Here is a 24,347-nt window from a genome sequence, read left to right as displayed (position 1 = left end):
AAAACATCAGATGGTTGGGGGTCTGACTGCACTGTGCTTTGGAGTTTCACCTCACCTAGCAAGTGGGGTCTTAACGGTGCCTAGCCCCCCTGTAAGACAAGTAATGGGGTCGTTTGATTCAGTTCACACTGGAAGGCAAACTTACTGAATTCCCACTTTCTGAATGTGGGAAATACATTCGTCCTCCAAACATTGCCTTTCTTTGAATTTTAAATGTAGTTCCTCAGCTAAGTAATGTGTAAGCAAAGGCATATACAGGTATACTCAGGTAAAGTGTTCATATGAATGTACAGTAGCGCAGACCAGAGAGGAATGGCAGACCAAGTTGGTGGAATATGCAGAAATGGCAAGACTGACGGGAAGGATCAGATCAAGTATTTTTAAAAGATTGGAACAATTTCTTAATTTGTTTAAAAGACCACTGTAGACAGTTAAAATCACTGGCAGGGATACAATGACACTTGTAAAGTGAAATAAAATTTGGTAACTATGATTATATAATAGATGGATAATGGTAAAAGATGCAGGAAAAATGAAAAAGAATAAATATTATTTTAAATGGAACCCATGGAGGGAAGGAAGGAGTCCGAAAGTTCGAAAGAACCTTTTTATTGTTATGTTTTGGAATGGTTAAAGTTATTGTGTATAAATTTATGTAAAACCAATAAAAAAAATTAAAAAGAAAGAAAGAATGCACATTAGTGAAAACAACATAGAAAAGCACTTTATATTATTTATATTTTGCTTTGCAAAAATGTGTAGATTTCACAAAATTGCATACAATTAAATCAGTATTGTGCTAAGCAGGTCACTCAATCAACACAAGCATTCTTCTTGCCTCATGGCGCAATCTGCCCTTCCCCTCCCATGATGTTCCAAGGATTCTCTTGAATCTGCCCTCCAGGGCCAATTGAGGGGTTCTAGGACACATGGGGGGGACGCGGGTGGTGCTGTGGGTTAAACCACAGCCTAGGACTTGCCGATCAGAAGGTTGGTGGTTTGAATCCCTGCAATGGGGTGAGCTCCCGTTGCTCAGTCCCTGCTCCTGCCAACCTAGCAGTTCAAAAGCACGTCAAAGTGCAAGTAGATAAATAGGTACTGCTCTGGCGGGAAGGTAAACGGTGTTTCCGTGCACTGCTCTGGTTCGCCAGAAGTGGCTTAGTCATGCTGGCAACATGACCCGGAAGCTGTACACCGGCTCCCTCGGACAGTAAAGCAAGATGAGCGCCGCAACCCCAGAGTTGTCCGCGACTGGACCTAATGATCAGGAGTCCCTTTACCTTTACCTTTAGGGCACATGGGGCAGGAGATGGGGGGAAAGCTCTATTGTCCTCACAGAAGACCTTGTGTGGGCTTCCACTTGTGGCATTCATTAGTTGAAACCAACTATCTGTGTATATTAGAAGAAATTCACAGTGAAATGCTGGTGAATTTTCACGAGGTCTTCCCCCCCCCCAAAAAAATTCTCAAACTGTTGTGGAAATGTTGAAGAACCAAACTTAAGAATGGAAAATTAGAAACTGATTCATCCATCTTAATCTGAAAGCAAAGCCAATGATTGGTAGGATAAAAGGGGGTGGGGAAAGTGTAGGGGGCAAGAGGAAAAGGAGTGGCCATGGGGTTGGGGAAAGCAGCACAGAAATGGGGCAGGAGTATTCACAGTGGGGAAGCATGCTGGGTGATGGTGGACTGGTCACTCCCTTGCAGCCTAGTCTACCTCATAGATTTGGGCACAAGTCTACCTCATAGACTGGGCACAAGGGAAACTCATGAGCCACCCTGAACTCCAGAAAGGGGCAGGACAAGAATGCAAGGAAATAAGGAAATAATTTGGCACTGGAAAGTTAACGTGGGTTTCCTTTCCCTGCGGTTTGTCCCGACCATCCAAAACTTGGAAAGAGAGGAGTCAGTTAATGACATGATCTTTCAGTCTTTCTTTTTTCTCAAATCTTTAGAAGAAGAATTTTATTATTACGGTTACAGACCAGTTCCGGCTCACTTACAATATCAGGAAAATCATAAAACACAACAAGAATACATTGAATTGCAAGTAGGTACAGATCTTTATATCTCTAAGTGGTATGTGCCTGCCTCTTAACACTGGCAGATGTTTTCTGGAAAGTCATCCGTACGCCTAATTCCTTGATGACATAATGCACATTGTGTGCATAGCTTTCTTATTTGCTCTGCACATTGGGCCTTTCCAGGCTGCATGGGTGTGGTCATGCAACCACTCCTCACTCGGGACTGTGAAAGAAGCAATCATTTTATTAGCCCTTGCAAACTAGCCCAAATCACGTGTAACACTGAAGGCTTCCACTGCCCAATGAATTACCTGAGCTGGTTTGGTAGAAGAGAACTGACTCGTATTACAGAGGCTTCAACTCTCAATTTTTTAGTCCTGAAACTAATACCTTAACTTGGATAAATTGCAGAGAGACTTGGGTGAAAGTCAAATGCTGTGGGAAACTATGGTATTATACCACTTTTGCCATAACTTGGGGGAAATGTATTTGTAGCCTGAATTTGTGGGGAAGTGTTTGTTAAGTTGTGGGTGAATATATCAGACGACACAGCGATTCTTCAAACAGCTCTTGTTTATTCACTGGCCAGAACAGAAAGGAACTGAAGGGTTCAGCCAGCCTGCTTATATAGAGCTCCACTAGAATGCAACAGTAACCATTTTCTGTAACTATCCAATCCCTGAACATCACTTTCGATCCCTTATTTGCATATGTGGACCTGAGCTATCTACAGTAACCCCCTGCTGGCCCAGGGTGAGAACTTCAGTACATAACAGTGTTCAAGTGGCTTTGTCTTCACAGTGTATTTTGCATTTTCTTCCAGGGAATATTTTAAACTTATTTATCTTCAAGGCGATTTCTTTTTTTCTTTTTTTGGCAGGGATGAGGAGTGGAGAATTTCCATAGGCAGGCTTATATTTTGGTCAGATTCCAACTACACAACATCATAGTGTGTGGGAAGTTTTTACTAGTTCCAGTAGTGTGTGACCATTATCAGTCAGACCTCAGTTGAAGTGTCTGGTTTGGAAAGCAGTTCTGAGAGTAATGCTAAGAATAATAGCAACTTTTGTAGAACTTTTGATGGGTGAGATTCATCTCTGCAACAGTCCTGTGAGATAGGTTACTGTTACACTCATTCTGCAGCTGCAGAACTGAAAGTGAGAAATAGCTGCATTATGTGAGCAAAGGTGCCCAAGGAGTCCTTGGCAGAGGTGAGGCTTGGATGGAGGTTAATGTCAAATGCCCGAAGTCATCAAGGCACAGCTTCCTGCAGATGCAAATTTCTGCATGACTGGAATGTGCATTTGGATAAATGTTTGCATCACCTGGGACCCACTGCACCTTTTGATACAGGTGAGGATATACTGCCCCAGTGGAGTTCATTAGATGGATGCACAATAAATTGACCAGAGATGGGTCTCTTTCAGCCTTATAGAGCTGCTTTTGGGGGAAGAAATAGACATCACACAAAGGACAGGGGCAGCTTGCAAGTTTGCTGGCCAAGTTACAAATCCAACATTATAAAATCAGCAGAAAGCTCTTTGTTATTGCAAGGTTTCCAAATATCTTCAAATCTAAACTTACATTAGTGCAAGGTGGTCTTTTAAATAGATTTCTTCTTTGTTTTCTTTGACTTCCTTAGAGATAACAGCGTCACCGAAAGGCTAAGGAGTATGTCTCCTGCGGCATGACTTCAAACTTAGTCTGGCAAGGTCCCCGTAAATGGTGCTCTGTAATTATGCAATGTTCCCAAGGGCTGTAAGGGTGGGGGAGATTATAGCCTCCACATCATCGCATGGAGGAGGTATCTTTCTTCCCATACAACCCTTGGAAACACCATCCAGACAAGCAAGAAGTAGAGTTCAAGGTGATCTTCCAGCTAGGGGTAAACACTCAAGGAGCAGGAAAAGCCAGACCAGTTAGGGGAATGGCCTGGGAAAATGGGGGGGGGGCTGCAGAAAGTTCTGTGGGGCAGATACAGAAACCAGGACAGCCACATTTGAGCCCTCTCTGCAGACTGAGGCTGCTCATCCCTGACCTACACATTCATGGCAGCCATTTTCATTGGTGGGCATGTGACTTACTGGTTGGGGCCTGAATTTAAAGGTAGAGTGAATTTTCCAGAACTTTTTTTTTTTTAAGAGGTTTCTGCTGTTTCTTAAAGGCAGGTTTTTAACTGGGCTGACAGCTTTTAAGCAGCTTTGCTCAGATGTGTAAGATTTGCCAGCCCTTGAGGACGGGCACAGCTTGTCTCATAACACCTGGCAGCTGGAATCGCATGCCATTAATAATTACCCCACTTGGATACCTTTCAAACTTGGAGATGCCGTCAGGATTCAATTTACGATGTTGTCACCACATTGTGAAACCACCGAAATCAAATGCTTTTCATGTTTCTTATCGCTGCATTTCAGAACTGCATCCAAAACAAGCTGGAGCAGCGGTAGATTTCACCAGAGCTCTTGACAATGCCTTCAAAGTGAGGGAGCTGCTTAAACATTTACTTTATGGTCTGTATTAGGTGTCAATGGAAGTTTTCTTCATCTCTGCCATTAATCTTTCACAATGCTTCTGAATCTGTTTAAGATTAAATAGTTGGCAAACTTTGGAGAGGGTGCTTCAATTGCACAGTAACATCCCCCACCCCACCCTGGTATTTTATAGCCTTAGCATTGTTTACTGACATCCAGGGGAAGAATATTTTCCACTGACAGGAATAAAGCTCTTGTACCCATTTCTGAAGTTCTCTCAACTGACTTTTCAAAGGTCTTTCTTCGGGTGAATGCAGACGACTGCTTACTGTATAACAACCACTTCAGCAGAGTGCACAAACCATGTGAGAATCCAGTGGTACATAGGCCTTGATCCGGATATAGCCGCACATAATAATGGCTGGGGATACATATTCCTGTCTGCATAGCAACGCATATGAAACTGTTACAATGGTACCTCGGGTTACAGACGCTTCAGGTTACAGACTCCACTAACCCAGAAATAGTACCTCGGGTTAAGAACTTTGCTTCAGGATGAGAACAGAAATTGTGCGGTGGCAGCAGCAGGAGGCCCCACTAGCTAAAGTGGTACCTCAGGTTAAGAACAGTTTAAGGTTAAGAACGGACATCCAAAACAAATTAAGTTCTTAACCCGAGGTACCACTGTACTGCAGTCTCCCATCTGTACCACATAGGGCAGGGATGTATACAGGACATCTCGGAATTATACCTATAGTGGAACCTATAGTCCAAGGGCTCAGTTCTAAGCCCTGGAGGGCAGCAGCAGGGGCCCTGAAGCTCATACCAGTCAGGGTAGAAGTGCAATGAGCAGGGGTAGGAAAAAACTCACATGTTTGTGCCAGTTCCAGGCTGGTGGAGCAGATAGGCCTGGATTTGGCCACTTGTTGATAGCTGGACCAGCTTAAAATCCAGCAGATCTTTGGCCAACTGAGCGCCTTTTCTCTCCCCTGAAATGGCCCATTTATGCTTCTGCCCACACAAGCTTTCAGAGGGCAGAGCAAAGTTCTCCACAGCCGTGGAACCTCCTCACTGGCAGAGACATGCATGTCTGGGCAAGAGCCAGAACACTTTTGCCTCATCCAAACCCCTCCAGCATGGCAAGTTGGGAGTTCGGATTACTCTGCCCACTGGTAACATTTAAGGATGTTCGTGGCCCGATTTATTTTCTCCCATTTTCTCTCTCTCTGGGGGAAAAACACACTCCATAATCTTTATTTTAAAAGACTCATGGGATGAAAACTAAAATTTAAGATAAAGAAAGCATATTTTGGAATCACTTAACTGTGAGAAATATGCAACCAGTATGTCATCTCAAGATAAGCATCAGTCAGATTTATTGCAAAGTTTTGTTGAAGAACCAAAAACAAAAGCGAAATGACAATGTTCAGTATGCCTTATTGCATTTTATTTTCATCTTAACTTCTTACTCTTTTTTATTATTTAAGGAGAGGAGTGCAAAGCAAACAAGGAGGGAAAGCAGAATGAATGCTAAAAAGTTTTTTTTAAAAAAAGAGTGGCATTTTTGACAACTGTGAGTGAATTATTTTCTTGTTCAAGTCAGAAGGTATGATCTGCTCTTGACATTTTCATAAAAATAAAAGATCACATTCAAAGAAAATAAGCAATCTTTGGGCGTGTTTCTTTTATAAGTAGTCTTTAGTTCTGTTTGGTTTCTTTGAACCAAATCAAAAGTAAAAGAACAACAGGGCAATCCTAAGGTCTGTTACAGAAGACCTGAGGGGGGATCACTCCAGTGATCTCCTAGTATGTCTACAAAAAGCTCTATGGGTGTAGAACTGTGGGGGAAATTTCCACTGGCTATAGCATGGGTAGGCAATCTAAGGCCTTCTCAATCCGGCCCACGGACGGTCCAGGAATCAGCATGTTTTTACATGAGTAGAATGTGTCCTTTTATTTAAAATGAACCTCTGGGTTATTTGTGGGGCATCGGAATTCATCCCCCCCCCAAAAAAAATATAGTCCAGCCCCCCACAAGGTCTGAGGGGAAAAGTTTGCTGACCCCTGGGCTATAGCATCTGAATTAGGGCATTTCAGGGATTCAAAACCACACACCCACACACCTACACACCCACACACCCACACACCCTTCCCAGCAGAGTCCTCGGTTAGGTCCCATACCTACCGTATGTAGCCTTGAGGCTACATAGTTTTTTACTCCCATTGAAACCAAAAAGAAAAACCATCACAGTATTCAAATCTCTCTCTCTCTCTCTCTCTCTCTCTCTCTCTCTCACACACACACACACACACACACACACACACACAGACACACAGTCTCTTGTCTAAAAAACTGACAGTACAGTCCTAGGTAATGTCCTCCTCTGGATGAATGTACATAGGACTGCAGCCTAAACCATTTTATGTACAATGAAACTCTCAAGTACTTACCAAGGTCCCACGACTCTGTCACAGCAAGGTATAGACTTTTTGCAAGGAACAGATACACTCTTTATAATAAGGGAGGGGGGAATCCTGCATATGTATCACACAAAGGCATGGGAAATGTACAACTACGAAAAGTAGGGACATTCCTTCATGCCACAGATGAAGAGCATTGTTCACCATGCATGTGTGTGTATACAGGATCTATTTAAAATGAATTCATGGGGTCCTTCTCACATATCTTACTGGTAAAGCAGGTGTCACTCATATTTCTGCCTAACCGTAGAACCTTACATTTGTCCCTGTTGAAATTCATTTTGTTAGTTTTGGCCCAGTTCTCGCATCTGTTATGGCCATTTTGAGCGTCTGTCTTCAACCGCATTGCCTACCCCATCCAGGTTTGGTGTCATCTTCCATTTGATGAGCATCTCCTCAATAACTTCATCCAAGTTGTTTATAAACATGTTGAACAACAATGGGCCCAGGATAGAACCCTGCAAAACTTGCCACTTTTTTCTAGGATGACAAGGAACTGTTAGTGAGCACTCACTGCGTTCCGTCAGTCAACCAGCTATAACCATGTAACAGTTACTTTATCCAGTCCACATTTTACCAGCTTCTCCACAAGAATATCATGGGAGACTTTGTCAAAAGCCTACCCCGCTCCCAACAAATGATTAAAAAAACCTGCACATGGCATTATAAACAGATTATCTGGGAAAGCCTGGATTCAACCATTCCTAGTTTTTCTTTCTTTTGATTTCAGAGTCTTGTTGCTGCTGCTGCTGTTGGTTGTTGTTGTTATTGTTGTTGTTGTTTAGTCATTTAGTCATGTCCGACTCTTCGTGACCCCATGGACCAGAGCACGCCAGGCCCTCCTGTCTTCCACTGCCTTCTCCAGTTTGGTCAAACTCATGTTTGTAGCTTCGAGAACACTGTCCAACCATCTCTTCCTCTGTCGTCCCCTTCTCCTTGTGCCCTCAATCTTTCCCAACATCAGGGTATTTTCCAGGGAGTCTTCTCTTCTCATGAGGTGGCCAAAGTATTGGAGCCTCAGCTTCATGATGTGTCCTTCCCGTGAGCACTCAGGGCTGATTTTCTTCAGAATGGATAGTTTTGATCTTCTTGCAGTCCATGGGACTCTCAAGAGTCTCCTCCAGCACCATTATTCAAAAGCATCAGTTATTTGGCGATCAGCCTTCTTGATGGTCCAGCTCTCACTTCCATACATCACTACTGGGAAAACCATAGCTTTAACTATACGGACCTTTGTTGGCAAGGTGATGTCTCTGCTTTTTCAGAGTCTTACACACACTTATTTGAGGGTTTCCTCTTATATCCTATTCTTATCACAAACATGTCCCTTTAATATCATTTTTAACTAGCAAAATTCATGTCAGTGAGGTCTCTTCTTGCAGAGTTCTAAATTAACGCTGAAAAGTTTGAAAAGCTATGTAACGATTTTTCCGATAACTAGCAATTCAGTCTTCCAAATCCATCAGTTACCTGCCTTCGCACATGTCAGCTCCTAGCCTTAGATTTGATAAATGGTTTTAATTGTATCCTGTCACTAAGCGGAATCCCATCAGAACCTGGCAACAGGAAATTGTATGTATTTGCAGTTAGAGATGAAGCTCATGCTACACCTTTAAAATGAACCATCGCCCTCCGTGATTGTTTTCTCAAATGTGTTTTTAGGAAATGGTCTTTGTCAAGACTGCAGGAAAAGTAGGAATCAACATACTTATCTCCCCAAGGTGAGCTTTCACACCTTTCAATTTTAAAACAATGGATTGAATCATAAAGTAGCTTGCTTCCAGGAATAAAGCAACAACCAGATTGCTTCCTTGAAACAGATACGGTCCCTGTAATCTCAAGCCCCACATGTGCTCCAGTCTTGCATGACCGAATTTTCCCATTCACTTCCATGGAAGAGGGAAACTGTGCATGCACAGCACTGAAAGGAAAGGATCGCCAGGCCTAACCATCAGACAACAGATGGTTATTTTAATTTAGGAATGGGAACATGTAATCCTCCAGATGTTTCTGGATTTCAACTTGCATCAGCACCAGCCAGCGATGTCAAAGGTAGAGGTGTTCACAGTCCAACAACGTCTGGAGAACCACAAATTCCCCATCCCTAAATTAAAACAATGGTTTATTCCCTAATGGCGGTACCAGCTATTCCCATTCAATGTTTTACATCAGGCATCCCCAAACTCTGCCCTCCAGATGTTTTGGGACTACAACTCCCATCATCCCTGGCTAACAGGACCAGTGGTCAGGGATGATGGGAATTGTAGTCCCAAAACATCTGGAGGGCTGAGTTTGGGGGCGCCTGTTTTACACGCACGGTTCTTTGTTTTTTGAACTCTACTCAGGGCAGGCAAGTCTTACCCTTATGCTTGCTCTTACACACTCCAAGAGCAAACATTTCTGCAAATAAGTTAGAATGCGAACAGAAGTTCATGGTGGGCAGAGACATATTGTGACGCTAATTCCAAACTTTGGGCCGCTGTTGTTGAAAGCTTGTTTCGCAGCATCGGGGGGTCCTGTATTGCTTCCAGAGCCACGGTCCTCTTTTTTCAGTGCAAGCACTGCTGGCAGCATCTGCCTCGATTCCATGGGAAAGTATTTGGCCAATCACATGCTGACATGTTTATCTTTCTAGCTGTCAGGATGAGTAAGTATGCAGGCTGAATACTATCATTCAGCTTGAATGGAGAAATAGCTACCACTCGTGAAATCTGACAGAATAAATATACTTTCAAACAAGATCTGTCAGATTCCTATTAATCTTTTGGCTTAGATCCCATTGCAATTGATCTTAAATGGGGTCACACTGACGAGCAACTAACACTGTGGTGTTTTCCTTTCCTTCACTGAGTCTAGGCAGCCGTACGAGACAGTGGCTGCCCGTCGATCGGTGCAGGCGTTTCTCCGCTTTCTTCGCACTTGCCTGCGCATTTGTGTGTCTTTCAACGTCTAATTACAATGATGAACCCCAAAGACAGCTTATTGTTGCGGCTTCAACGCTAATCCAATGAAAAAGCGGCACAACCTCTTCAAGGCAATGACAGCATCTGCCCTTCCCCAGCTACCTTTCAAAGCAGTCAGTTCGTGAGCAGCCTCGAAGCCAAGTGAGAAAAATAGCAAACACATTCAGCCTCATTCCTCCGGGTACAAACTGTGCTCAAAAGAACTCGGAGTTTCAGAGCTGCCCAGAATGTCAGCACATCACTTCCTGCTTGATCTAAGCCGGACTGACCCTAGGCAGAGTTTGATAGCATACTGATCCGTTGTTTTCCCATGATCAAGAGCGGAGCTCGTCTCGCCCACTCGGACCACATAGACATTTCCATCTGCACCGATGTCAAAGCATCTCATCCACATCAGAAAGCATCTAGGTCTGGCTCACTTCCTTTCTGGTATTTACATAGGACAGTGGAGGGGGGAGGAGAGACTGAATTGAAGCCTTGCAGTCCTTTTGGCTCCCCCCTCCCTTGTGTTTGCTCAAGTGTCGGCATCTTGTTTATGCAGCAGAGGCTTGCGAAACTCCCAAGATGGAGAGATAGAGAGAAGGGGTTTTTGGCAAAGTTTGGTTTTTATGGATTTCTGGGCAAAATGTGTGCAGGTCTAAGCCAGGTCCTTGGCATCCAGGTGGCCACCTGGGCATTTCCAAAACAGAAGAGGGCACATATTTGCGTTAAAATTGCAATATACATATGAATATGGCAATGTGCCAATATAGAAATCATGACTGTGAAATGAAAATGCTGCACATCTTTCCACAGTGTGGATGACTGTGACCAGGTGACCTGTGTCAATCTTGCTGTCCAGGTGTTTTCGAGACAACTTCAAGGCCCTCTCTCTCTCTCTTCTTGGGGTTCTTTGCCTTTGAACTGGGCTTGGACCAGTCAACCTTGTAAAAGCAGAGGATGCTCTCAAACAGAGGGCTGGCAGCCCTTTTAACAGAAGATAGCCCTCTGTAAAATAGGACAGGGGACCACCCTATTTAAATGCCAGGCTTCACTTCCAGGCAGACTGGTTACCTTCAGCCAAAACAATGGGGATACGAATTAAAGAGCTCACCAGTGGTAAAGAATCAAAACATCAGAAATCTGAGACTCTTGTAGATCCCTGAAGAAATGAGCAAGCTCACTACTATGTTTGTCTAGGGAAGGCTAAGTGTAGAGAACAAAACCAGTCATGTACTAGGGGACATCATTTCAGTTTTAGGTAAAGAGGGACAAAGAGCTTTTTGTGGTTTCACTGCAAAGTCTGAAAGCCAACTCTTGGCTACTGAATCGCCTATCCCCTAGTTAAGAGCATTCGTTTTAGTTATTTCATTGTTTATATCACATATACATCCCCGCCACCCCAGCTTTTATGAAAGAGGTTCATGCCTTTAGCACACAGGTTTGGCAAATGTTCCTCTCAAAAATAACAAAAAGGAGGCTTCCCACAGGCATCTGGAAAAATGTCGGACTAAATAGGCCTTTGGTCTGATCACACGGGGTTCTTATGTGGCAAAATCTCAAAATGGTGCTCAAATATTGAAACATCATTGTAGAGTATAATACGTATGTTGCAAGGTTGTTGCTGTTTTTAAGCCTTTTTTGTGTTTGTCAAGAGCTGTGCTCAAATTTTTCTGAATACCCTTTTTGAGATAGGAGGAATATGAGGTTTTTCTTCTCCTTGCCCCAGAAAAGAAGGCAACCTCGCAGAATCTCCACTGTTTTTTGTAGCGTCCATCATTTCCACACACACACCCCATGCCCTGGAATGATGGTAGGTCCAGGGCATTGTGGAGGACACAGCTGCTGCTGGTGCTGCTGCTGCTGCTGCTGCTGCTTTTACTGGCAGCAGAAAAAACAGAAAAGAACATAGGAGCATAGAAACAGTGAAAAACAAAGCTGGCAGCATGGTTCAGGGGAGAACTTGGGCAGCCATTTCTGGATGTGTGCTATGAATCTTTCCCAAGTATTATGTCCACATAGTTTAACCACAAGATGTTAGGCAAAGCCTTTCAACTTCCTTTCCCCTTCAATACGTCAATATTGTGTGGCAAACATATCCCTACATTAGCCTATATTCTGGAATTACAATATGTTATGCTGTAAACACCATGCAAGAGTGTCATTTTCTACAAGTGCTTCCAAATGGGGACTTAATATTGTTAAACAGGTCACTGAGATATCACAAATGGCCCAGTGGCAGGAAATTTCAATTCAGATTTCCCCTGGAAAGTAAGTTACTCCTTTATTTCATTTCACATCCTGTGCCTTTGATCCCAGAAAAGACAGCTAGGACAACTAAAGATATGCCTCTGTCAATTGCTTCTGTATGATCAAAACAGTCCAAGTGGAACTGCTGCCCCTGGTTCCTTCTGGGCCAGTTTGGCAATGTCTGAAAGTCTTCAATCACCTACTGAACAAATAATCTTCCCCGCATTAAGACATAGTGGGGGGAAATAGACACATCCTTTCTTTAGTAGGGTGTACAGTGATGCATCCTACTTCCTCCTCTTTGCAGTCTCCCAGGAGTTTGTTCAGGTAATGATTTGTAAGCCTCATCACAACCTGTAATTCTCCATCACTCCAGCCACTTTTCATCTTGTACGACATCAATACCAGGCACACTGTGTACGGCACTTAATGGACTGAGGGTGGGAAATAGGTGGCCTGAATTACGTTAGTCATCCTAGGGCTTGTCAATCAGAAGGGAACTTGAATGAAAGAACATGGTGTGCTAGAGTCAAGGCAGCAGAATAGAGACGACTGACATCTGCACCCACATCTCGGGCCATCTGCAGGGAAATGCAAAGCTCGAAGCCTTTCATGAAGAACTTCAGAACCAAGATGTTTTTCTCAAGTAAGTTGAATGTTCCATTTCTTTGAAGGAAAATCAAACCGTTAAACTTCCATTTGGTTGCAACAGGTAGAAGCTCAAATGTTTAAGAGATAGACTTTACACAAGTTGATGTAGAAGTAAATAGCACCGAGTTCGATGAGGCTGTTTGTTGAGGAAGTGTGGAGCAGCTACATAGGAAGGGCTGTAGCATTCAGCTTTGTGCTCAGAAAGTCCCAGGCTCAATCCCAGGCATCTTCAAGAAGGACTGGGAATGTCAGGAATCCTGGAGAGCCACTGCTACTCAGTGTAGATGGATAAAGAGCCACACAAACCATTGGTGAGACTCAGTATGAGATAACTTCCTATGTACATGGGCAGTTTCCAGCTAGCATGATGGAGGATGTCTGGTGGAAAAAAACATTGTCTCACCAGCATACCTCCATCTTTGCTGCCAGACTGGCACCTACATCACATCCTGAAGCCCCTCAATTGGATTTACAATCAGTATAGGACCGCACCGAAATTGTAGGGCCAGAAAATTTCAGAAAACAAAGACTAGGTATTTCTCTCTTTAAACTGGCTACCATACTAAGGGTTCACTGCAAAAAGCTCTATAACATATTTGAATTATGCAAGTGTGCAGAAATCAAGACTGCTGATTTTTCTTTTACCTTGCAGGAAAAATTATGACTCCTAATGGAGTAATTTGGGGTTGGTACATGACACTTGCTTAGTAAGCTGTATTTGGCCTTAGAAGTGAAGGTAAACCAATCAGAAGATCCTATTCCATCGAGCAGCTATGAAATTACATCTCCACATTGTCAACAAAAATCTCCCAGCAAACCAAAAAGGGAAAAAAGAAGAAGCTGTTTGTGGTTTTTCCCGTTCCAAGTTGCATAGACACCATAATTTTTAAGCATAGTTGCAAGTTTTATAGTTTTCTTTATATATAACAAACACAGTTTGTGGTAGCTTGTATGTGATAGTCAGAGAAACCTCCCATTTTATTTTAAGAAAAGACAAGCGCATTACGTGAGAAAACGTTGTCCTTCTAGAGAAATTATGCATAGGAAAAATTCTAAAATACTCTGATGGATTGTAGCCCCTTTCTTAGAAGTAGGCATTGCTGCCACCTTTTTCATACCTTAAGGCACATGGCTTTTGAACTTTTCAAACTGACTTGCTGTGCCAGATCATCAGAGTTGAGCAGCTCCATTTTCTGAGGGGTCCACAGGCAAAATGCATTCTGTGGCACCCCTCCCTGAGCGGGTCCACCTTCTCCTCGCCCACTAACACAGCTATCCATTCTGAGCGGCAATCACTTGAGTGCCAACAGAGCCAGCGGCAAAAGTGGACAAAGCAATGGACATAATGCTTAACTGTAAGTTATATTCAAGCTACACAAAGGGCAGTGGTTTTGACCTACACCTACCCACCCACCCACCCACATGTCTGCACCCTGCCAAGTGAGAGGCATTAGCACAGTTCAAGGATGCTGTCCTGAACCCCTGGCCTACCTGGCAGCAAGTCAGTACGCCAAGTCCAAAGTTCTAAGTCTGAGGGTCGAGCCACACAAGCAAAGTCCAAAGGTCAGGAAACGAGGCCAAGTCCAAAGTCCAGCAGTCAGGATACAGTCCAGAGTCAAACCCAAAGCACAGTCCCGTGCATCCAAGCTGAGGTCCACCAACATGGGCAGTTGAGCAGACACAGCACCTCAGCTCTGCTTCCCTTTTGCACTTTGCTTGCTGATTGCTGCATCTGGGCTTGATGAGGCATGTGGCCTTCACCTGTTCTGAGCCCATTCCAGCTGAGGAATCACACACCTCCTTCCAGAGCTAGTGAGCCCCACCTGGCCAACTAGGGAGTTGGGCTGTGGATCTTTGCCTGACTCAGCCTCCTAGAGCGCTGCTCCCGCTGCTCCCTACAGCTCAGAGCCCACTGTATTCATGGAGACAGTGGCCCCTCTGATTCCCCTTGTGTGTACTCCCTTCCCCATACGCTGCTTGCCCCGGTGTGTCCCAGTCCTGGCTACACCACTCGCCAGGATACTTTCCCTCCTCTAACTCCTCCCCATCGTCCTGCCAGTTCATGGCAGACACATTCCCAGCCAGGCAGAAGTGCTTGAGGGGAGGAGGGTGGTGGAGATAGGGTGTGCCCTGGGGAATAGTCCTGAGGCCCAAATAGAGGCCTGGTGAGCTGCATTCAACCCCTTGGCTCTGATGTTCCCAACCTCTGGCTTATCTAAACATGGCTTCCCACAAACCCGTTTCAATCAGCACCATATTGCTGAATCAAGAGCATAGGAACTGGGCATGAGGGAAACCATTCCTGCGGATTGTGCAGCCCATGCCAGCCACACCGCAGTCTCCAAATCAGGAATTAGTGTCTGCTGATAACTGAGACTATGTGGGAGGAATGCAACATTTTTAATGTCCTCAAGCCCTACGATAAGTGCAAATTTAAAATTAATAAGCGTTTATCAGCCATTAAGCTTTCGGAAAACAACCTCTTCCTTTGACTTTCTCACAGTGGGATTTTTCTTACAAAACAACTGCAAAACATCACACTTTCAGCTTTCACAATTCCTCTGCTGATTACACACAGTTCAAAATCCCTCGCAGTGTCAAAACTAAAATGTTACACCTATAGTCCTCAATAAACTTTTTTTAAAAAAGATCTTGTTTTTAAAGCTTCACTTGCTTTGCCAGATATACTCATTCCAGATAACAGGAAACATATGGGCATTTTTAAGAGGGCCGAAAAGGCAAGGCACCTTCTCACCCAAGGTAATCTGAAAAGGCAAGCCACATTTTAAATGGAAGAGCAGCTGATGATTTGAATAAACCTTCTCTAACAATTTCAAAAAAGTGTTTTCTACTTTACCTATAATTGTCAATCCTTAGGCCCAGAATTATTAAACTGCAGTTAAAATGTGCAGACAAAAGCTTTCAATTTGTTTTTCTAGTAATTACATAAGCCACCGAAAATGTCACATTCCCCCACCCTGGCTTTTTCAAACATTTTATTGTAGAAATAATAGGATGAGAAATAGGATGAGAAAGAAATGAAAGCCAAGTCCTAGGGAAGAGGAAGAGGGATTTTGGTTAAGTTGCTTTGTCTGTTTTTCTTTCCATGATGTCAGGCCCTGGAGGCAAAAAAACCTCTCAGACAATACATTTAAGAGAAGAAAAGGTGGGGATGGCTTGAAAAGAGCCATTTGTTTCAGACTGAGCAAGGACCAAATAAAGGCAAAATCACTACAGGTCAGATCTGCAAAGCCCTCTGGAATAAATTTTTTTTAAAAGAGTGACAGAAAAGACACATTTATTTCTTGTAGACATTTCTCCATTAAATTTAACCAACTTCATGCTATGTCCATTAACCGGAAGATAGTAAAACCAAATAAAACTTATTCCCAACAGAAAGGGAAACATCTCCTGGCCCCTTGATGGAACTTGGTGCTAGCTGCTGCTTACTGGAACAATCTCGCTATCCCCCAGAGGCAGAACACATCCCTGAAAATATTTGACATGACACCTGAGCTGAAAAACAAGAAATAATGGTCACTCCTAAGAAAAAACATATAACAATTCCACTCTCTAAAGAACCACCAGACTATTGTGAACCAGGGAAGAAATGTCCCAAGTCAGAAAGAACTGAAGCTTTAGCTCAAGATGCCAGGCGAAAGCTATCTGATAATGCATAGTTTTAGGAAGGGTCTCTTCAGTTTTCATAATCTAAGGGAAAGAAAGAACTATCACCTTACCCTAAGGACGTATTATTTGCATCACAGACTTAGCCTAGTTTAATAGTGATTCTCTTTACACAAATCCCAGCACTATCATGGAGAGGCTTCGAGGACACATCAACCAGCAGGCTAAACAAAAACTTTGCTTCTCTCCAACAATGGACCAAAGTAGACACAGAGGGTGTGGGGGAAGGAGTTATTGGTTTGGGGTTTTGTTTTGTTTTTGGTTCCTGTTTTTATCATGTATTTTGTGTTTTACATAGTATTTTTAGGTTGCTAACTGCCCTCAGATCTGTGGATAAAGGATGGTATACAAATTTAATAAATAAAGAATAATAAAGGTAAAGGTAAAGTACCCCTGTCCGTCAGGGCCAGTCGTGACCGACTCTAGGGTTGTGCGCTCATCTCGCTCAAGAGGCCGGGAGCCGGCGCTGTCCGAAGACACTTCCGGGTCACGTGGCCAGCGTGACGAAGCTGCAGCTGGCGAGCCAGCACCAGCGCTGGACACAGAAATGCCGTTTACCTTCCCGCTATAAAGCAGTCCCTATTTATCTACTTGCACTTAGGGGTGCTTTCGAACTGCTAGGTGGGCAGGAGCTGGGACCGAACGACGGGAGCTCACACCATCGCGGGGATTCGAACCGCCGACCTTACGATCAGCAAGTCCTAGGCACTGAGGTTTTACCCACAGCGCCACCCAAATATAAATCCAGTGCCACCTAGTGACTAAACTGTATAACAGCATTATCCAGACAGGACTATAGTTCTGAGTGTGGTCCTGGAGATCTCTTACAGACTGTTCAGCACCCTAAATAAACTATAGTTTCTGGAATGGTTGTGAGAAGGCCATGAAAGTTAAAGGGCTATAAAATGGATATAAGCCTGTAGACTAGATTTCTCAATCAATCCTTTATTAGGCATAGCAACCACACATTATAAAACAAACACCGTATACAGATTGTGGAAAATACAAATTCGGCATAACAATTTGCATAAATAATACAGTCTAACACTAGATATGCCCTTTGTTATATTTCATGAGAAGATTTTTTCCCCCTTCAGAATATCCAAAATATCCCCTCGCAGAGCAACAATTTTCAGAATTCTCTGGGAAGAGAGGTCAACCATTAAACCACTCTGAGAATGGTAGCTTCAGGAAAGGAATAGGAGTCTCTTAACAACTCTTCTCACCCTTAATGAACTATAGTCCTGAGGAGTTATGGGAGAAGCCATGGCTGTTGAAAGTGGTATGATACTGCTTCAAATGTATAGTGCTGATGGGGCCCAGAGGTTGCTGGACTACAACTGCCATAAGCCCCAGGCAGCAAGGGTAATGGTGAGGGATGATGGGAATTGTAGTCCAACAAAACATATTGAGGGCTATAGGGCTCTCTTAGGCCACACAAGAAAAACAGATGACTATGGCTTGGAATCAGCAGGGGTCTCCAGATGTAATCTCGCCTCACTTTTAAGTGAAGGGACCATAGCTCTGTCACAGCACATGCTTTGGATTCAGAAGGTCAAAGGTTCAATACCTGGCATCTCCAGTTTTTAAAAAGGGTCATGCTGCAGGTGATGGGAAAGACCTCAGGCTGAGATCAGGGAAAGCTCTTGCCAGTCAGAATAGCCAGCACTGGCCTAGAGGGAGAAATATCGGTAGCTCTGATCTCCTGTAAGACAGCTTCCACTGGTCCAATTAAGGAACCATACTGGCTCACAGGGCCAAACTAAGCAATGTTCAGGAGCCATGTTAAAAGGTTCCTGGTGGGCTTTCATTTTCCCTCTGCTGGTTTTTAAACTGAAAAGCAGTATCAGAGACTGCACGCAGGAACAAAAAAACAAAACAAAACAAAAAAGTGGGATGGAAGATCTTCTTAATTATTGCACTTCACACCATTTTCACACAGCAGCACCCCCAAGCTACTTTCCCAGCCATGAGGGGCTGGGACAGATTATGGGACTTGTCTTCTGGTAAAAGAAAAGCAGGTAGAGGGTAGGAAACAAATATCAAGTGAGGGAAAGGGTTAAGCCACACACACACACACACACACACACACACACACACACATTCCTCTGCTGAATATTCCTCCAGCCGCCTGCATATTAGCTGGTATGGGCCCAAGAACTTTGCTTATCTCAAAAAGTCCAGGCAACAATTAGCCACACTCATGCAGACTTTAATATAATGTTAGAAATAGATAGGGAGGCTGTTGCCCAGTGGGAAAGGTTTTAAAGGAGTGCATTTGGGAATAAGACTTTTCCTGTATTTATGGATAAGATATAAGCATTGATCAAGCATCCCTTGGACTCTCTGCTTTGTTTCCTTTTTGAGTTGAAAGCAAGATGGTTGATGAGAAGACCTATATCATGTGTGGAATGAGATAAAATATTAAAAGAATTCCCAATCAGCCACATAGAATTGTTCGACATTCACAAGTCTATTTGAATATGTGGTTTCTTCTCCCAGTCTTCCATTATGTGGCAACAATCCATCAGAATCATAGTGTCTGTTTTTCAAGTATAGCCAGGCCCAGTATAAAAGCAGCCCTATAAACATAGCTTGCATTTTACTTTATTTTTGCATTATGCAGCCCAATAAATTATTGAATTTCTCTCTCTCTTTGGCCCCTCGAGAAGTCATTTGCTCCCCTATCCCTCATCCCACTCTCCATACAAGAGTGGTACTCTATAAGAGGCTAACTTCAGAAAAATCATTGGTCCAGAATGCAGCAACAAGGATGTTGGTGGGTGCTTGATGATGTCACACCAATCCTGGTTACCAATCTTCTGGGCACAATTGAAAGTGCTGATGATTGGGAACTTCTGGGAGGAAAGATGGCTGACTAGTCATCTACTGCTGACACTCTACCAACAGAGATAATTATGTGGTGATTAATTGTCTTCTCCCAGTCTTAAAGTCAACTCTCCACATTTCTTCACCAGCATTCAAATTTTATTTTGAAAAGTCCCCATGAAAATTCATCTGCCTTCTAATGTGCACTTCCCCTGATATAACCCATTATGCTTTTTGCAAGCAATTTTCTTCTAATATAATAATTTTTGCATTGGATCATTTTGATTGGAGAACTGCACTGGGTGTGGAGAAGTGAACATTTCTTGGAGTTGACTGCCTTTCAGTTCCTGAATTTCTACCAAGAAAGACATTTTTATACAGCAAACCTGTTTGTTTGTTTGTTTGTTTGTTTGTTTTTGTTTTTCTCTATAGATCTGATTCCCAGCACTTCAAAACACTCTCTCTCTCTCTCTCTCTCTCTCTCTCTCTCTATATATATATATATATATATAAATAGAAGCTGGCATATGCTGTCCAGCCCAATATGTATGCCTGTTCCATGCTTTGAAACTGCACAATCTGACATTTGCAAACTCCAGGATCTCTGGTGATATTGCAATTGATAGGGCACAGCTCCCAGAACATATTCAGTTTGGCAGGTCCTGAAAGTTAAACCTCAGGTTTTACTGCAGTGCTACAAGGGATACCTTGACTGACAGAATCCCCAAGCTGCTCCTTCTGCAGTCAGGGCAGCACTTCAGCGCAAACATAGATATTCAACAAGGAACCAAAGAACTAAAAGCTAGTAAATATCTATAAGGCACAGACAGATGAAATCTGATTGCAGAAAAGCAGCCACGACAGAATCACTTTGCATGCTGCCTCAATGGGAAGGAGAGGGAAGAGGCTGCACAAAAAAATTGGTGTTTTTCACTCCCCAACCCTCACCATTTCTACAACATATGCAAAGCTATTATTCGGGCTGCAGCTCAGTGTAACAGTACCAGTGGCACATGGTGAAATTTTTCATAGGGGAGCAGTTAGGGCCAGAATTGCCTCCTTTTAGCCACCCTACTAAAATCTAAGCTGTGTACACACATAGCCTTTGAAATGCACAGGGATCATTTTTTTCACAATGCACTTTTGTGCATAGCCATTCTACACACCTTCCTGCAATAAAGCCATCTAAACTGGCAGCTACTGTCTGCGTTGTCTGCACACACAGGTGGGCATGTAATCCAACCAGTACACAGTGGTGTTCTCTATTCCTCTCCCATCAATTAGTATTCCTACAGACATACAGAGATAGAAATAGATAGATGATAGATAGATAGATAGATAGATAGATAGATAGATAGATGATAGAGATATATTTGTGGGATAATGACACCATGAGGTTGATATCTTCTCAATACCTGAGCCAAAATCCACCTACATCTGGAATCAATAAAGTTGTGGCCATTTTCAATCCAGATCATTCTCTGCTTGAGTTTATTTCATCACTCCTTACTTTAGCCACTGCCTAGGGGTGGGTGGAGTTGTAACTTGGACCACAACTTTTGTACAGCACCTCCATCCAGCACTGAATGAACATTATCGCACCATGTGTACACAACCTGATTTATCTGGGGCATGAATGATGGACACTTGGCTTGAGCATTGTGGAACCTGCAACTACTGAAACTAGCTGTGTTTTAAATTTGGAAAAACAACTTCTAAACTGAAGTCAGATTATATAAGGTATTTCAGATTTACAGAATATCTTGTTTCTGGGGTGACGACCTTAATAAAGTTTTGACTTTTGGCCTTCCACATCTGAAACTTCAATTCCATTTTTTTTAACAGCTGTGACATCTGTTTAAACATGTGCCTTGAGGGTCAAATAAAATGTAATCGTAAGCCCTGGTGCCATTGTAAAAATCATCATTATCATCTTGGTTCAAAATGTCTGAGCCAAAATTTCAAACCTTGGTACTGTTGTTGTCCTGACTTTTTCTGAGGAAGTTTCTATCAGTGTTTAATTCTTAGCATCCTATAATAAAACTAGAATATTTATTAGTGGCATGTGCCCTGAGTGTCTCTTTTCAAATATCCCTCCTTGCCTTGCCCCAGGATACAGCAAGGAAACACCAAAACAGAGTTTCACAAAGCCAACACGGAAGAGTCACAGTTCATTATATTCAGAACCAGAAGGTCTAGTCTGTTTCCCACATTACATGGTAGGAAATGTTCATATGCCATACTGTGTGTCATAATACCCAGAACAAAACAGGAGAAAGGGGTGAACTGCAAGAATAAGAATAACCTGAAATGGATTGATGGACCAGTCATATTTATTCAAGAGAGATTGATTCAGAATACTAAGGAATGTCGGCATGGATGGATTTTAGAACATCTTCAGATGTGGACTGTAGACCCTGATTAGCATAACTGCATTCACCATTCAGCTTTTGCTCTTGTTTGTTGTATATTCACAACATTATAATGTGCTTTTGGGGAACTTTTGTGAAAATATAACACTATTGGTTATTGCTATTTCATGGTTGGTTTTGCCATTGCGGGTCCTTTTTTTGCCTTCTGTTCTCCATCTTAGAGGGAGTAATGGCCAAACTTGACTCCCTTCTATACCCAACATGCTTTTCCATGTTGCCATCATACTTTGACACTTCTAGGGAATATTGTGCACATGCACCAAAAAAGAAGGGAGAAATACTTAAACTCTTATAGACTTATAGTTCAGCTGTAGAGCCCATGCTTAGCATGCAGGAGACCCCAGGTTCAGTCCTGGGCATTGCCACTTAAAAGGATTAGGAAGTTGGTAATGTGAAGAAGAAGAAAACTAGCCTTCCTATAGTTAGCATGGATCAAGTCCTACCACTATCATTACCTTACTACCCCTAGCCAGGCATTCAATCTACTTGAATCAAAAGAAATATATGAGACAGAGTAGACGGGTGCTGCCAATCCCTACACCTTCTGCCATGTTGCCTGGAGGGCAAAATCAAGGCTCTAAATTGGACAAGGGGTCTCCAAGAATAGAGAAGACTCCCTACTTTACACCTTTGTCCTCAAACAAAGGGCTCTAAAGGATAGAGATGTATTGCAGGAAGGGATGTGACTTGCTAGCCTGCCCCTGCTCCCACTCACCTATTTGCTTTAATGAAAGTAAAAGGAACACCCAAATACAGCTGTTATGTGGCTATTAACTATCACTTAGTCTGAACTATGCTGAGCTAGCAAGAGAACCCTAAGTGCAAGCATAGCTGGCTTATCTGCTGCCAAGGTGCTTTAACTGCAGACACACACACACCATATATTTAAAGTACTTCCCGCAAAGAATTCTGAGGGCTGTATTTTACCACTTGCAAAGCTGCAATTCCCAGCGCCCTCAACAAACTACAGTTCCCAGGATTTTGGGGGGGAAGTCATGTGCTTTTTTCTGGGGGTACGCATACCCCCTGAACATTTTGTGAATCTAAGTTCGACCTCATTGAGGGGCAGTATTTCAGTATGAGTAGGAAAATGAGAGTACCCCTAAACATTTTTTGGGGGGGGGAGAGCACTGTTTAAATCTATGGCGTGTGTGCAGCCAGAGGATTTGTGGGGGCTCTCGCTCACTTTCCAGTTTTCACTTGCCTACATTGCAATAGATTGCATGAAGGTGCCATTTATGAGTCTGGACCAGGGAATAGTTAGTAATGAGATGCTTGCCTTGGCAGTGGTTAGATGCATCCTTCTTCCTATAGACTTTATTGGGTTTCCAGCACCCTCTTCAAAAAGAGCAAAATCCCCGGCTTCCAACGTTAATGTCACTACTAGTCATCTGTAACCTTGTAAAACATGGTACAGAAAAAAACATTGTCTGTTTCTTCCTGATTTCAATCATTCCCTCCCTCCTTTCCTACACACACATACACACACACCCTTTCCTGGCTTTTAACTTTCTCCTTTGAAATGTTCTCACAGGGTAATGCAGCTTGTTAACTGGCTGCCAGTCTGATTTTTCACAAGTTTGCCACGTTGCAGTGACAGGACCATAGCGAGACACAGATGCTGCAGAGTAAATAAATAGCACATCTGGGATTTGGAAGTGGGCTGGCTCCACATTATGGAAAAAGCCGATGCAGGGACATATCCAAAGAACACACAGCTGGAAACCATTAATGTTGGAAGAAGAAAGGGAGAAGGGGGCAGAGGACTGGAATGGGGGGAATTACTGGCGGTCGCAAGCCTGAGAGCTGTGAGCGTCAATAGAAACTCCATTTATACAGCCGCTGAATTTACTGCATTCCTGAGAAGCGAATGGTGGTTTATAATAACTGACCTCAAGTAACACAAATACGGATCAGGCAGGGGTGGGAAAGCTGGCTGGGAGGCTGAAAACATTTGGAGGGAAATGGTGAGAGGATCCTGATGGCCGTGAATTTTGTAGCAGCAGGAATCACCCTTCCGAAACTTGCTTTGAAGAGAGGCACAGCCATTTCTTAAGCCTAGAGTGCCACAAGCAGATTCAAGCCTGTGCAGACTGAGACAAAATGCACAGTTCGTCATTCATAACAGGAGAGGCATGTGTGTGATTCAGTGATGACTGCCAAGTGGGTTGTGGTGGATTGTAGAGACTTCTAGGTTACTTTTGTTGTGAGTGGTGAGAGACAGGATATGGGGGAACTGGAACAGAGGAGAGGAAACTAAGACCCAGATGAAATTTCTCAGAATTTTCAGACAATGTTTGGCTGAGTATGCAGACCCAATGAATGAAGAGAAGCAATGAAAGAGAGGAGAAATGGGCAGGGACAAGGAGGGAAGCAAGAGCCCAGGCAGGAGATGTGTGGTAAAATAGAAGCGCCAGAGGCTGGGCTCCACTGTACCAGTTTACAGGGGTTCTGTATGCTGGGTACACATAATTCTTCTGTCTGAGCCTTAAGGGTTTCTGCACCAGCTCATAAATGATTAGGCTATCAGAACTAGTGATGGATGAATCATTTCTCTTTTGTCCAGTTCTTGGTTCAGTT

The 24,347-nt window shown here is 43.2% G+C and overlaps 1 long non-coding RNA gene across 1 annotated transcript in view; it reads left to right on the top strand.

The window, feature by feature from the left end:
• The first annotated feature begins 9,837 nt into the window (after positions 1-9,837).
• The window catches only part of LOC309349117, a 31,619-nt gene continuing 17,109 nt past the window's right edge, over positions 9,838-24,347 (top strand). The window contains exon 1 of the long non-coding RNA XR_014159730.1: positions 9,838-10,347. This is a non-coding gene — a long non-coding RNA (uncharacterized lncRNA). The remainder of the gene's footprint in view (positions 10,348-24,347) is intronic.

Source organism: Podarcis erhardii (assembly GCF_964252035.2).
Source record: "Podarcis erhardii genome assembly, chromosome: 8".
In the NCBI taxonomy this organism is placed as follows: domain Eukaryota; kingdom Metazoa; phylum Chordata; class Lepidosauria; order Squamata; family Lacertidae; genus Podarcis; species Podarcis erhardii.
The sequence above is the reverse complement of the archived record's forward strand: the minus strand, read 5'-3'. Positions and strand labels throughout refer to the sequence as shown.